This window comes from Macrobrachium nipponense, chromosome 39 (genome assembly GCF_015104395.2).
Source record: "Macrobrachium nipponense isolate FS-2020 chromosome 39, ASM1510439v2, whole genome shotgun sequence".
Lineage (NCBI taxonomy): Eukaryota > Metazoa > Arthropoda > Malacostraca > Decapoda > Palaemonidae > Macrobrachium > Macrobrachium nipponense.
Genome location: NC_061099.1, coordinates 34,581,069 through 34,593,568, shown reverse-complemented (window position 1 = coordinate 34,593,568; position 12,500 = coordinate 34,581,069). Strand labels below are relative to the sequence as shown.

Sequence of the window (12,500 nt, the reverse complement as noted above, 5' to 3'; positions counted from 1 at the left end):
TAATCACACGATATCCAGTATCAAAGAAAGCAGACAGACTGTGCTTGTGGGAGATTCCCTGGAAAAGAAATGACTGGAAAAATGGAAATGAGCCACCTTCATAAGTAATGCAATAATCATTAAGTAATCACACGAAGATATCTAGTGCCAAAGAAAACAGAAATGTAAGAGCATCGTTTCAGTAAACAAACTTATAAGTTCCTATCAAAATAGCAGGAAAATCAGCGGTTACACAGACGACTAGCAAATGATTCCGATGCGCTCGAATTGATTTTGGGATGCCCGTCTAATCTATGGAATTATCCTATAACTGAATAATATAAAATGCTAACATTTTGAACAAACTCAGCAAAAATATGATTTTCTGACATGTACCAGGTACAATACTGCAATAGAATACGAGTTTTGTCCCAAACTACCATTCCAAAACATCCACAAGAAAGAGAGAGAGAGAGAGAGAGAGAGAGAGAGAGAGAGAGAGATGCCTCCTGTCATAATATGCAATGTCACTGAGCATCTCAAAATAAAAACTTTCTCTCCTGGAGCAATTCCACTTCAGTCGATGTCTTGTGTTATCATTTTCCCTTACCTCCCTTGGGCCACCCCCCCACCCGAACTCCCCTTCCCCGACAGGCCCAAAAGACACGGTACATCAGCGAAACGACGTTCCTCAGAGGGGAGCATCGGGGCAGGAGATGAGAGAGAGAGAGAGAGAGAGAGAGAGAGAGAGAGAGAGAGAGAGAGAGCCTGTGATGACTGGCGTTTGTCACTCACTTTCCACACTCTTGTGACTTACTCTCCTGCCACGAAAGGGACGAGGAGCAGAGGAGCCTCAATATTTCACTGAATTTTTCCTGTTCGACAGAACTCCAGGAAAAGAGGCGCTAAAATACTGTCAGTTTCAGGCTACGTCAACTGAGAGGAAGCTTCTTACTATAAATCGTACGAATGATTTTAGGATAAGATAGATACAGAAAACTGTATTTAAAAAAAAAAAAACGCTCTAAAAATACGCAGAGACAATTGAGTTGGTGTATGTGAAAGTAACAATGTCAAAAATAAGATAGATACAGAAAATTGCTTTAAAAAAATTATCTCTTAAAATACGCAAAATGAGACAATTGAGTTGGTTTATGTGGAAATAAGAATGTTAAAAATAAGATAGACACAGAAAATTGTATTTTAAAAAAATTAGCTCTAAAAATACGCAAAAACAGACAATCAAGTTGGTTTTTGTGAAAATAACAATGTCAAAAATATAGTGACAACCATAGATAATTTAGATATACGGGGAAAAACAATTACTTGAAATATTATGACTTAATCAAATTTTCCCGAAATTCAACTTCTCGCTATAAGGATATGTCGAAGCGATATCTCTGGCAACTGAACACATTCCTATACAAAGTTACTCCAACGCAAATAAAGTTATATTCTTTCTCTTAATTACTTAGCGTTATTTTGAAGCATTAAAGAAATACCCGTGATATCAATGCAAAACAGTGGATCTGATATATACATGCGCATGCATATATATATATATATATATATATATATATATATATATATATATATATATATATATATATATATATACACGTATATGTACAACATTATACGCTCCTACTGCAAAACAGTTATGGCCTCTGATAAATATATATTATATTATATATAATATAATATATAATAATTATATATTATATTATAATATAATATTATATATTATATATATATACAGACATACATACTTACATACAGAGAGAGAGAGAGAGAGAGAGAGAGAGAGAGAGCGCATTATACGCCGTACTGAAAATTCGATTGCGCCGACGAAACTTGTCTGATCTTTCAATAAATCAAAATTCATGTGATAAATAACATTACTTTAGAGCATTTTTGTCCCGAGATGATGAGTAAAAAAGACAAAATCCCGACTGAGAAAAAAAGTGTGTGGCATCGGAGTTATTCATTGTCCCTGGCAGCGCAAAAGCAGGCAGAGCCATGTTTCACAAGCAATTAAAAATGGTTATCGAAGCCTCCACTCCGATGGCCGTAGCAGCCACGCCTTCGGTAACCTCGCCTACACTTGGGCAGCGGGCGAGAAAATAACCACCCGTGTTGGTACCCAATATATCATTAAACCTGGCTTTGCTATTAGTCTTGAGAGATATATGAAGGACCCTCTTCTCTCTCTCTCTCTCTCTCTCTCTCTCTCTCTCTCTCTCTCTCCTCTCTCTCTCTGTGTGTGTTAAATATATAAAACTGCAAGTTATTAATATTTAACTATCCATCTTTTTTGGCAAAAACAGAGACTAGCAACAGTGTAAATGCAACACACTTTTAAGACTTATATAAAAAAAACATTTAAGAATTGAAAAAACAAGCTAAATAAAAAATTAAAATGAGAATATAAAACATATGCCTGTACATCTTTCACTAGTTACTATAAACCCTAGATAGGTCAGGCCCGAAGGATTAGATTTTCTATGTGGATAGGAACCAACTGGTTACCTAGCAACGGGACCTACAGGTTATTGTGGGATCCGAACCACATTATATCGAGAAATGAGTTTCTCAACCACCAGAATTAAATTCCTCTGATTCCACGTTGGCAGAGAGGGGGAAGCGAACTTCGGAGACTACCGAGTCGGTAGGCAAGCACGTTAACCACTCGTCCAATGAGGAACTTGCTGCTACATAGAATCGTCTTCTCCTATCAGGTTCTTTACTACTCAGTTTCCCAGGAATCTTGTTTTGGCCGCAACTCAAACGTGGATTAGTTTGTCTAGTGCAATTGTGGAGTCTTACGATCTTCAAATGTTGAAAAGGGAAGCAAATTCATTCCTCCTTCCTGCTGACGTGAATTCGGATCTATCAGCCGTATAATCAAGCAGCCTTCACCTCTTTCATTAATTCATTCATAGCGTGTTTGTTTGTTTGTATGGTGTTTTGATGTTGCATGGAACCAGTGGTTATTCAGCAACGGGACCAACGGCTTTCCGTGACTTCCGAACCACGTCGAGAGTGACTTCTATCACCAGAAGTACACATATCTAACTCCTCAATGGAATGCCCAAAAATCGAACTCGCGGCCAGCGAGGTGGCAGGTCAAGACCATAGCAGGCTGATTTCCCTTTGGAGCCTACAAGGGTTTATCATAGCAAGAAAAGAAGAAAGGTGCTTTTAAAGTTAGCTTGCAATAAACTCTCAGACACGAATGGCTAGCATTTTTAGACCTAGCTGCAATTTTTGATCGTTTAGAATTTATCTTCATAGCTAGGTAACTTCGGATACTTATTCACAATTAACTAGCACAGGAACTTTGGAGATGTGACTAGCGAACAGCTTTGACAATTCATTTTACTAAAAATCTATTCATGATTAACCAACTGGCACCGAAATTTTGGAGATGTGACTAGCGAACAGCTTTGGCGATTCGTTTTACTATGGTAGATTCACCTCAACCGTGCATTTGATTTCTAGGCCAGTCCCTTACGACGCTCCTGATTGGCTGTTGATAAGCCAATCACAGGGCTGGAAACTCTCAGTCTCTCTCGTGAGTTCACATGGGTAGGATCTATGTTCCACCTCTCCTGAGGGATACGTCTTTCAGGAGAGGTTGAGCATACATCCTACCTATATGAACTCTCGACAGAGACTGAGAGTTTCCAGCCCTGTGATTGGCTTATCAACAGCCAATCAGGAGCGTCGTAAATGACTGGCCTAGACATCAAATGCAAGGTTGTTGTGAATCTACTATAGTCTCAGTGGTGGGTGCTACGTCTATTTTCCTTTAGGTCTAGTGGACTTCCACCCTCAAATTCAACGGCGATCGGCTTTCCCGAGCCACAATTCATGCGCGGGTGAAGCAATTCACTGGGGAACACCTGCTGGTATTTCACATTCGCTAACAAGTGGCTCTAGACATCTAACAATCCCCCGAATGGGCCCACCTGACTAAACCATTGAAAGAGCTCGACTCATAGCTCCCCATAGAGTGCACACACGCACACACACACACACGTGAAAAGACGAATCCGTAACATCCATCGATGCAGCCTCACGATCGAATAAATCAGACTAAGGAAGCTGGTTGTCTAACACGAGACTCCGGTACGGCAAGAATGTCCGGGGGTTCTTTCTCGCCAGGCGCAGCCTTTGTCATTCCCTCCATAGATCTGAAGGAATACACGCGCTCGGGAACGGCGCCTTCTAGTAACAAGCCACTAAAGAGTCGTAATCACTCTCTCTCCTCACTGCCTATTCATTACGGAGGGCCGCCCGAGCCCACGTTGCAAAAGGAATCGACGCCCCTCATTTCCATCAGGACTCGATATAGTACTACTCTCCGGGGCTGTAAAAAGAGCAAAAGCTCTATCGTTCGTTAGGTTACGCGCTCCCCAAAGTCGCTCTCTCTGGAAGTATACAGCGGCACGAAAGTCTTCTTTGGGACTTTTACATCGCGAGATTTAAACTTAGGATACAAATACGACTTTATGCAAAAGAACAGAAATATGTCTATGAAGATTTAAAATATTTGACTTAGCTGTAATCTAAAAATGAACTCGTATTACTGTTATATCCTTCTCCGGTCGCTTGGTAGAATCCAGCGGTCCCTCTAAAATTACTAGAACAGATTAGAATAAAATACTGAATTTAGGCCAAAGGCGTAGCGCTGGGACCTATGAGATCAGTCAGCGCTGAAAGGGAAATTAGGTGTACAAATATTTGAGGGATGTAGCAGGAGGAAATCCTCAAAGCAGTTGTACTATGAATCAACAGTATGATGGAAGAAAGAGAATATGAACGGAGGTACAGTAAAGGGAACGAACGAACATCTATTAAAAGGGCAGGGGTATAAGCATAAAATAGCAAGATTTGCAGATCTTTCAAGAGATCACCTTACTTACTTTTAGGGTACTGCGAACTTTCAAGAGATATTGAATAAACAGAACACCAAGCGAAGAATAAATTCAGAATGGATACGAATTTTAAGAGTTACCACAACAACCCACTATGACTATTGTTCAAGTTATTGTAAGTACTCATGCATTCATTCAAAGCAGCAATAAAAAATACTTAGCAATTTCGTAAACCATCTACGTATTTATAGAGGATTTACATACACAGTTATTTACGAGCGTACACACGCAAGTAGCGCTTACTTATGTAAATACCACGAAGAATTTCATATATATATATATATATATATATATATATATATATATATATATATATATTATATAATATATAATGAAAATATAGATTTATACACAAATAAATAAGTGTATGTCTGTATGCAATGCAAGACGCAGAATAACTGAATACGAGGAAAGAGGAAAAAGGGGAAGGGGAAAAAAACAGGAAAAATAAGCGGGATAAGAAACCAGGAGAGGAGGAGGAGGAGGAGGGGAGGGGAGGAGGAGGAGGAGGAAGGAGGAGGAGGAGGAGGAGGAGATGCCCCTAGCGAGCTTTCTCCTGTCGGCGTTGATATCATCAGGAGGTGAACCCCACGGCGTCACTGGTTATGATAGGGGACTTCAGGTTCGGGTAATTGTACAGCAATAGTCGACAAGAGAGAGAGAGAGAGAGAGAGAGAGAGAGAGAGAGAGAGAGAGAAAGTAGTTACGACCGTGATTAACGACTTCGAGGTAAGAAACAGTAAATAGGACGGTGTAACTGGCAGGGAATTTCTTCTTCGTCAGAAGCGAGAGGAATCGAGAGATCTTATTTCGACAGCACCTGTCACACCCTGACCTTAAGGGGGAAACATTCGCAACGCGCCAGCTATTGCAAAAGTGGAGAAATAAATCCGCAATTATGTATATCTGTGCATATATTTAAAGATAAATCTGTACTGAAAGTTTTCCTCTGTACAGATTTATCTTGGAATGTGCGTACATATGCATTTCTGTGGATTTGTTTCTTCATTTCAAGACTCATGATACTACTCTGGGTCATTTCTAATTCACTCTGCCATTCTTTACTTCAGAAATTTCCCAGAAAATTGTCAAAACAAGAAAGCCAACTGAAATTAAAATATGGTTAAACAGGGCAATGTTACGGAAGACCAAAAGGGGTGGATAGCAAATGTTTTAAAAGACGAAAACATCACGGGAAAGAAAGGGGGATAACTTAGAATCATAAGAAAATGATAAATAACAGACGCGGCAAAACGGATTGGTGAATTATACAAGTTCTGGTCTTCAATAAATAGTTCTTGCAGAGGAAAAAAAAAAAAGAAATATTCGCTATGGATTCAACAATTAAGAATAACAACCACGATTGATCCAGGATTGAATTATCAAGAAGTCAGAAAAAAAGGAAAACAAAAAATAATAATAAATAAATAAAACGCATTTTCACAGCCAAATGCGCGAGAGAAAGATGCTGAAATGAGATTGAATAAGTAAAACAAAAAAGATGCCACGTACAAATACAGAGGTTTTAGAAGATGAAGTGGAAATAGAAGTAGAACATTTGCAGCCTCCAAAGGGCACTTCACTGCAACATCTTACTCCCGAGCATCTCTTTCCAGGGAGGAACAAGTACAAAGAGAGAGAGAGAGAGAGAGAGAGAGAGAGAGAGAGAGAGAGAGTCCTAATCCTCCTCTTTCCACAGCCCGAGGGCAGACACACGCGCAAGAGCGCTGAACTGAAGCTTAAACGCGTGAGAAAGGGAATGTCTCGAGTAATAACTCCTTCATGTTTTTGTCGGCGGAAGTTGTGACCTGGGTGATGATGGCAGCCACACTCGGTTTCCGGGTCTCTCTCTCTCTCTCTCTCTCTCTCTCTCTCTCTCTCGTAGGCAAAATAGCTTTCTTTTCAGTCGGTGTTTCTAAAGTTCCTTTCTTCATCTTGGTCTACAAACTTTTTTATTTGTAAGTGACCCTTTTATTTTAAACTTAAATCGCCTCATTTCAGCATCCTCTCTCTTTCTCTCTCTCCAAATAAATAAATAAATAAATAAATAAGTAAATAAATAAACTAATAAATAAATAAATAAATAAATAAATAAACAAGTATTCATGAATATAGTCCACTATAACAGGAATGTTTATGGGTCATAACTCTAAAAATGTAAAACTTTAAACTCCAATGAAGATATTTACATTTAAAAAACCAGGGCATTATTGTTTTTAACCACTATTATTATTATAATTATTATTATTAACGGGCCCCTTCCACTTGCAGGTTTCTGCCGTAACTATGAAAGCAGAAAACCTACTTTTGCTTGTAAAGGAAACATCCAGATTATATTCATATTTTTTTGCAGCTATCCCGGTTTCTCCGTTTAACAAGATAAATGAGAGAGAGAGAGAGAGAGAGAAGAGAGGAGGCAGAGGAGAGAGAGAGAGAGAGGAGGGAGGAATAAAAAGCATTCCCTAGCAACTCCCTCCAGAGAAGTAAAATCACTCCATGTTTGGTTAATACTATCAGGCCTCTATGGAATACATTACTCGCGTCCGGTTGCTATCTTCTCTTCTCTTCTCTTCTCTTCTCTTCTCTTCTCTTCTCTTCTCTTCTCTTCATTTCGTTCGTTTTATTACTTTACTTTCAGTCTTTGCAACTTTTATCTAAAATAATTGCTAGATCTTATATATATATATATATATATATATATATATATATATATATATTATATATATATATATATATATATATGTATATATATATATATATATATATATATATATATTAGTTTCACTGACATAATCAATGCTTGCACAATTTTGGAAATAAAAAAAAAAAAGCGCAGCCATTAACAAGAAAACTTGACTATAATCCTCAACTGCAAATAATCTATAGTTTTGTTTCTGCTTGATTTGGCCCTATTTCGTTTCATTTTTTAAAATTTTCTGTTTCAACATTACATCTTTCTTAAGATGAATGTATCATTCCGTTTTTTTTTTCTCTCTCTAAAAAAGATCCTAATGAAAGCTAACTTCTGCAGAAGTAAAATTTATATAACTTATTTCCTTTTCATAAAATACTTGTATGGAAAACGATATTCATACATTGGAGAGTAACTTCTTGAAACATATACAACATTGTATGTATAGCTATTAAGTTCCGCATCTTCAACCTGAGATTCAATGAAGAATCGGCCTTTACATAAGACACACCAGCAGTCAAATGGAAATGTTCTAAATACATAATTTTATGAGTTAATCCTTCATGGGGAGAATTTTTTGCAATATTTGGGGGACATTTTCTTAAACATGAACTCCAGGTCCCCCCCCCCCCCCCCACTCCCGTCAGAGAAGTCTCCACTTAGCTCGCACCTTTTCCCAAAATCAGTCCATAACTGAGCAAATAAACTTCCAAAGGAAGATCGAATTGGAAACCTTTCTAATACATAAGATCTACAGAAAATTACGGACACCTTTCTTATCCGTAAGATCTATAGCAAATTACTCTCCTCTAACAGAGAAAAATATAAACTCGATACCATTCTATCTCAAATACAAAGGAAGAACATTCAAACTAAGTATTTTTCTTGTTTAATTAATATTATGGAATACGATGGTACACCAAATCTCGCCCTGCTTATATTCTAATGGTAATTATAACAGTATTCTGAGAGTACTGCTAAAGTAAAGTATATAATATATTATATATCTATATATATATATATATATATATATATATATATATATATATATATATACACACACACCACCACACACACACACACACATATATATATATATATATTACTATATATATATATATATATATATATATATATATATATATACATCCCATACCGAAAACCAGACTAATTGTTGCAAAAAACTTTCACAATCTTCCAAAGATACAATTCAACTCAAAACAATTTTCTCCCGAACAGAAGTAGTTGTGAAACAGGAAAACATGTTTGTTTTTATGGTGTTTTTACGTTGCATGGAACTAGTTATTCAGCAACGGGACCAACGGCTTTACGTGGCTTCCGAACCACGTCGAGAGTGAACTTCTATCACCAGAAATTCACATCTCTCACTCTTCAATGGAATGCCCGAGAATCGAACTCGGTGGCAGGGCAAGACCGTACCGATCGCGCCACTGAGGCGCTAGGAAAGCATATGATGGCAGCTATTTTCAACCAGGTCAAGGGTAAGGTCACATGGTTACTGACCATCCTGTCATCTGCAAAATTTTGAATAGTGAGTTTACGTACGTAGTGTATATACTAGTATGCTGCCCTCTGGCTCAAAAGTGATGGCCAAGGTCAAAGTTGTGTGAAGAATCTACAGAATGTTTACCCATAATTTCACCTTTAAATTTTTTTTTAAAAAGTCGTCCGACCTCCAGCTTACTCGAGGCCCGTGCTAAAATCTATGGTCAAATAGAGCGTGGTTTCACCCACGAAAATTAAAGTAAATAAGTTTTATTTTATTAGAAATAATTGTTCTGTACTGTTTAACATTCACAATTTTTATTTCTTATATATTCATTCTAATAAATAAATCATAAATATGCTATCCTAAAATTCCTGTACCTTTAACTCAACGCGAAACACCTTTTTCAGAAACTTTTTAGGCTTTCGTAACCACCGCCTCCCACCCCCCCCCCACCCCCCCCCCCACAAGACCAACAGCAAGAACAACAACAAAGTAGTGCGTAAGCTTACTCCCGAGCAAGCAAACGGTTTTATTCAGTAGGTGAAAGGTCTGCCTTTAAGCACATCCATAGAAGATGCTCCAACCTTGTATATACCAAATGTGATTGAAATTTCACGGATCATTCAGAAGTACGTAGTTGTGATCAGAGAGGTAAGCACACCAGACACATCGACAAACAGGCGTACAAATGGACGGAAACTGTATACCACCTCACACTAATAATGACGATGAGAATGAAAGCTCTTGCAATAAAATCTCCATGTGGTCATTCAAATATGTCTGTATACATCGCCACATACGAATGCACGTTACATCTCAAACTAGATAACTTTCCTGATCATTTCATTTATATTCCAGTTCTTTATGAAGTTATGAAGCACCGAGTTTAAAGTTTAACTATTTTAGCTGCTGTAAAGCCGACTTTCACAAACACACGTCATGAGAGAGAGAGAGAGAGAGAGAGAGAGAGAGAGAGAGAGGAGGAAGCTACGCTCAGCGTTATGTATATAATAAGCATCATGGTTCATTGGTTACGATAGCGTTTTGAAGGCGCCCAACTCTTTTACGACGGGCATAGCTATACGTATGTACATACGAACATACTACTACACATGACCTCGATCACCGTTCTCTTGGGTCACGAAGGAAGAAGTGGGAGACGGGGATGGGGAGGGGGGAAGGGGAGGGAGGAATGGAAGGGTTGTAAATATCAGGTCAGATGTGCAGGGAAAAAAACCGAAGAGGCGAGCGAGACGCCAAGAGAAGGAGAAGGATCTAGAACAAAAAAGGGGTGTGGGGGGACCACATAGAAGCAGGTAAGGAATCAGGTAAGCTAAAGGAACAAGGAAGATAAGGTAATTCAATAGAGGTTTTTTTTTGGCGGTGAGGCGACTCCTGATTGGCCTGGTATCACTTCACGAAGACATCCCGTTCCTGAACCCTTGGTTTGAGTAATACTGGGTGAAACATGAGCCGACAATATTGCATAATAATTATTTATACCTGCGTATGCTATACTTTTATCACTGGCTACAATCAGTTATTTCCTTGACTGTTTCCTTAATGAGATTACTCGACAGACTTCATTGGTATGATCACAATATATATATATATATATATATATATATATATATATATATATATATATATATATATAATATATATATATATATAATATATATACACACATAAGTTGGAGGTAACAGGGCATCAGATAAGTTTTGAAACTTATTTTTAAAATGAACTTCATCTTTATCCATACATACATACACGCATGTATATAGTGTGGATGCATGTATGATAAGTATAAAATTTTAAAGTTCACTTTAAAATTCAATTTCACGACTCAGCTGATGTCCTTTTACAGCCAATTCGAAACAAATAAGGATAATGAAAATGAAGAAAATATTGAGAACTTCCATAAGACGACCATTCTCGGATCAAAAGCAAAACTGGCAGAGTTAAAGCTTGGAGTAAGGAATAAAAACTGATGGAAAATCTAATTGCCAAAGATATTTACAAATGAAGAACAAAATAGGATTAAACAATAAAAGTACAACTAACGTCAAGTAATTCAGTTGGCCGAACCATGTCAACCCCCCCCCCCTAACCCCCCCCACCCCACCGCCATCGGTGGAAAATGCTTGCTCGATGCTCCCGCAGAGATAAGCAGATTTCCTTATGAGATCTTTCCCATGGCGCCGCCAGGTTTTCCATCCCGTGAGATGGAGATTCTGGCGGAAGCTGTTGTCTAGTTTTGCGTTTAATTTCTCCCGTCATTTTCGCAGCATCCGTTTCCGCCGTTGGGCAGTTTATCTGACTGACAGCCTGGATCTCTTCGATCTGCGTCGTCTAATTGATATACCTGCGGTTATCAGGCAGACTATGCTCTTCGGAGGTAGGTATATCTCAAGGAACTTGATGCATGCGACTATTCCAGAGGTTTTAAGGTGAGTTTACACTAGGGTTCACCCCACGGTGCACACGTAAGACTCATCACCAACTCCTCCCAAACTCTTGTTAGCCCCGCCTACTGGACTGCTCATTACTAATGGATGAGTTAGTGGTGCGGCGTGGGTCTTGATGAGCAGTCCAGTAGGTGGGGCTAACAAGAATTTGAGAGGAGTTAGTGATGAGTCTTACCTATGCAGCGTGGGGTAAAGCCTAGTGTAAACTCACCTTTAGAAGCAATAAAATCAATATATAATTATTAGTTTCCAAGCCTTCACTTCTAGTCAGTCCACTGACAGGGTCCAAACAGCAACGAATGGATACTCCTGCTTAGTAGAGACTATCCTTCAATATATAATCTGTTTACAGCAGGCTATCTCACTCGCAAATAAGTCTTCCCTTTTACTTATCTGCAGTGAATTACTTTTAGTCCATGGTCTCTCCAAGTCTAAATGGGAGATTACCTAACTGCCAATGCCCTAGATTTACCAAGCTTATGTAGAGATAACGCTCACTTTCATACATTTTCATCCACTCGCGAGACAACTGAAAATGATGATCTGCTAAACATGTCGTGACGGATCGCAATATGCTTAGAATTGCCAATTTGATAAGCTTCTGTTAATTGACTGACTGAACCGTACCGTCCCTCTGTGATTATTAAAAAGTTTTACCAGATCACAGAATTATCAGCTCTCTCAGGGCTGGCCCGAGGGACTGTAGCGGAACGGAACATTAGCACTGGGACCGATAAGGACATTCAAGTGCTTTGATGAATGAAAATGAAATTTAAAATACAATATAAACACATACAGAACTTCTTTTACACTGGTGTGCATACATGCAATTAACACATTTACATACACTCAATAATAAAAATGTTAAACATCCCTCATTCACGCCGACGTTCCCAAGAGCATTTGGAGAG

The 12,500-nt window shown here is 38.4% G+C and overlaps 1 protein-coding gene across 2 annotated transcripts in view; it reads right to left on the bottom strand.

The window, feature by feature from the left end:
• Nucleotides 1–12,500, bottom strand: part of LOC135210289 (protein N-terminal asparagine amidohydrolase-like) — a 213,913-nt gene that overhangs the window by 128,322 nt on the left and 73,091 nt on the right. The window lies entirely within an intron of this gene.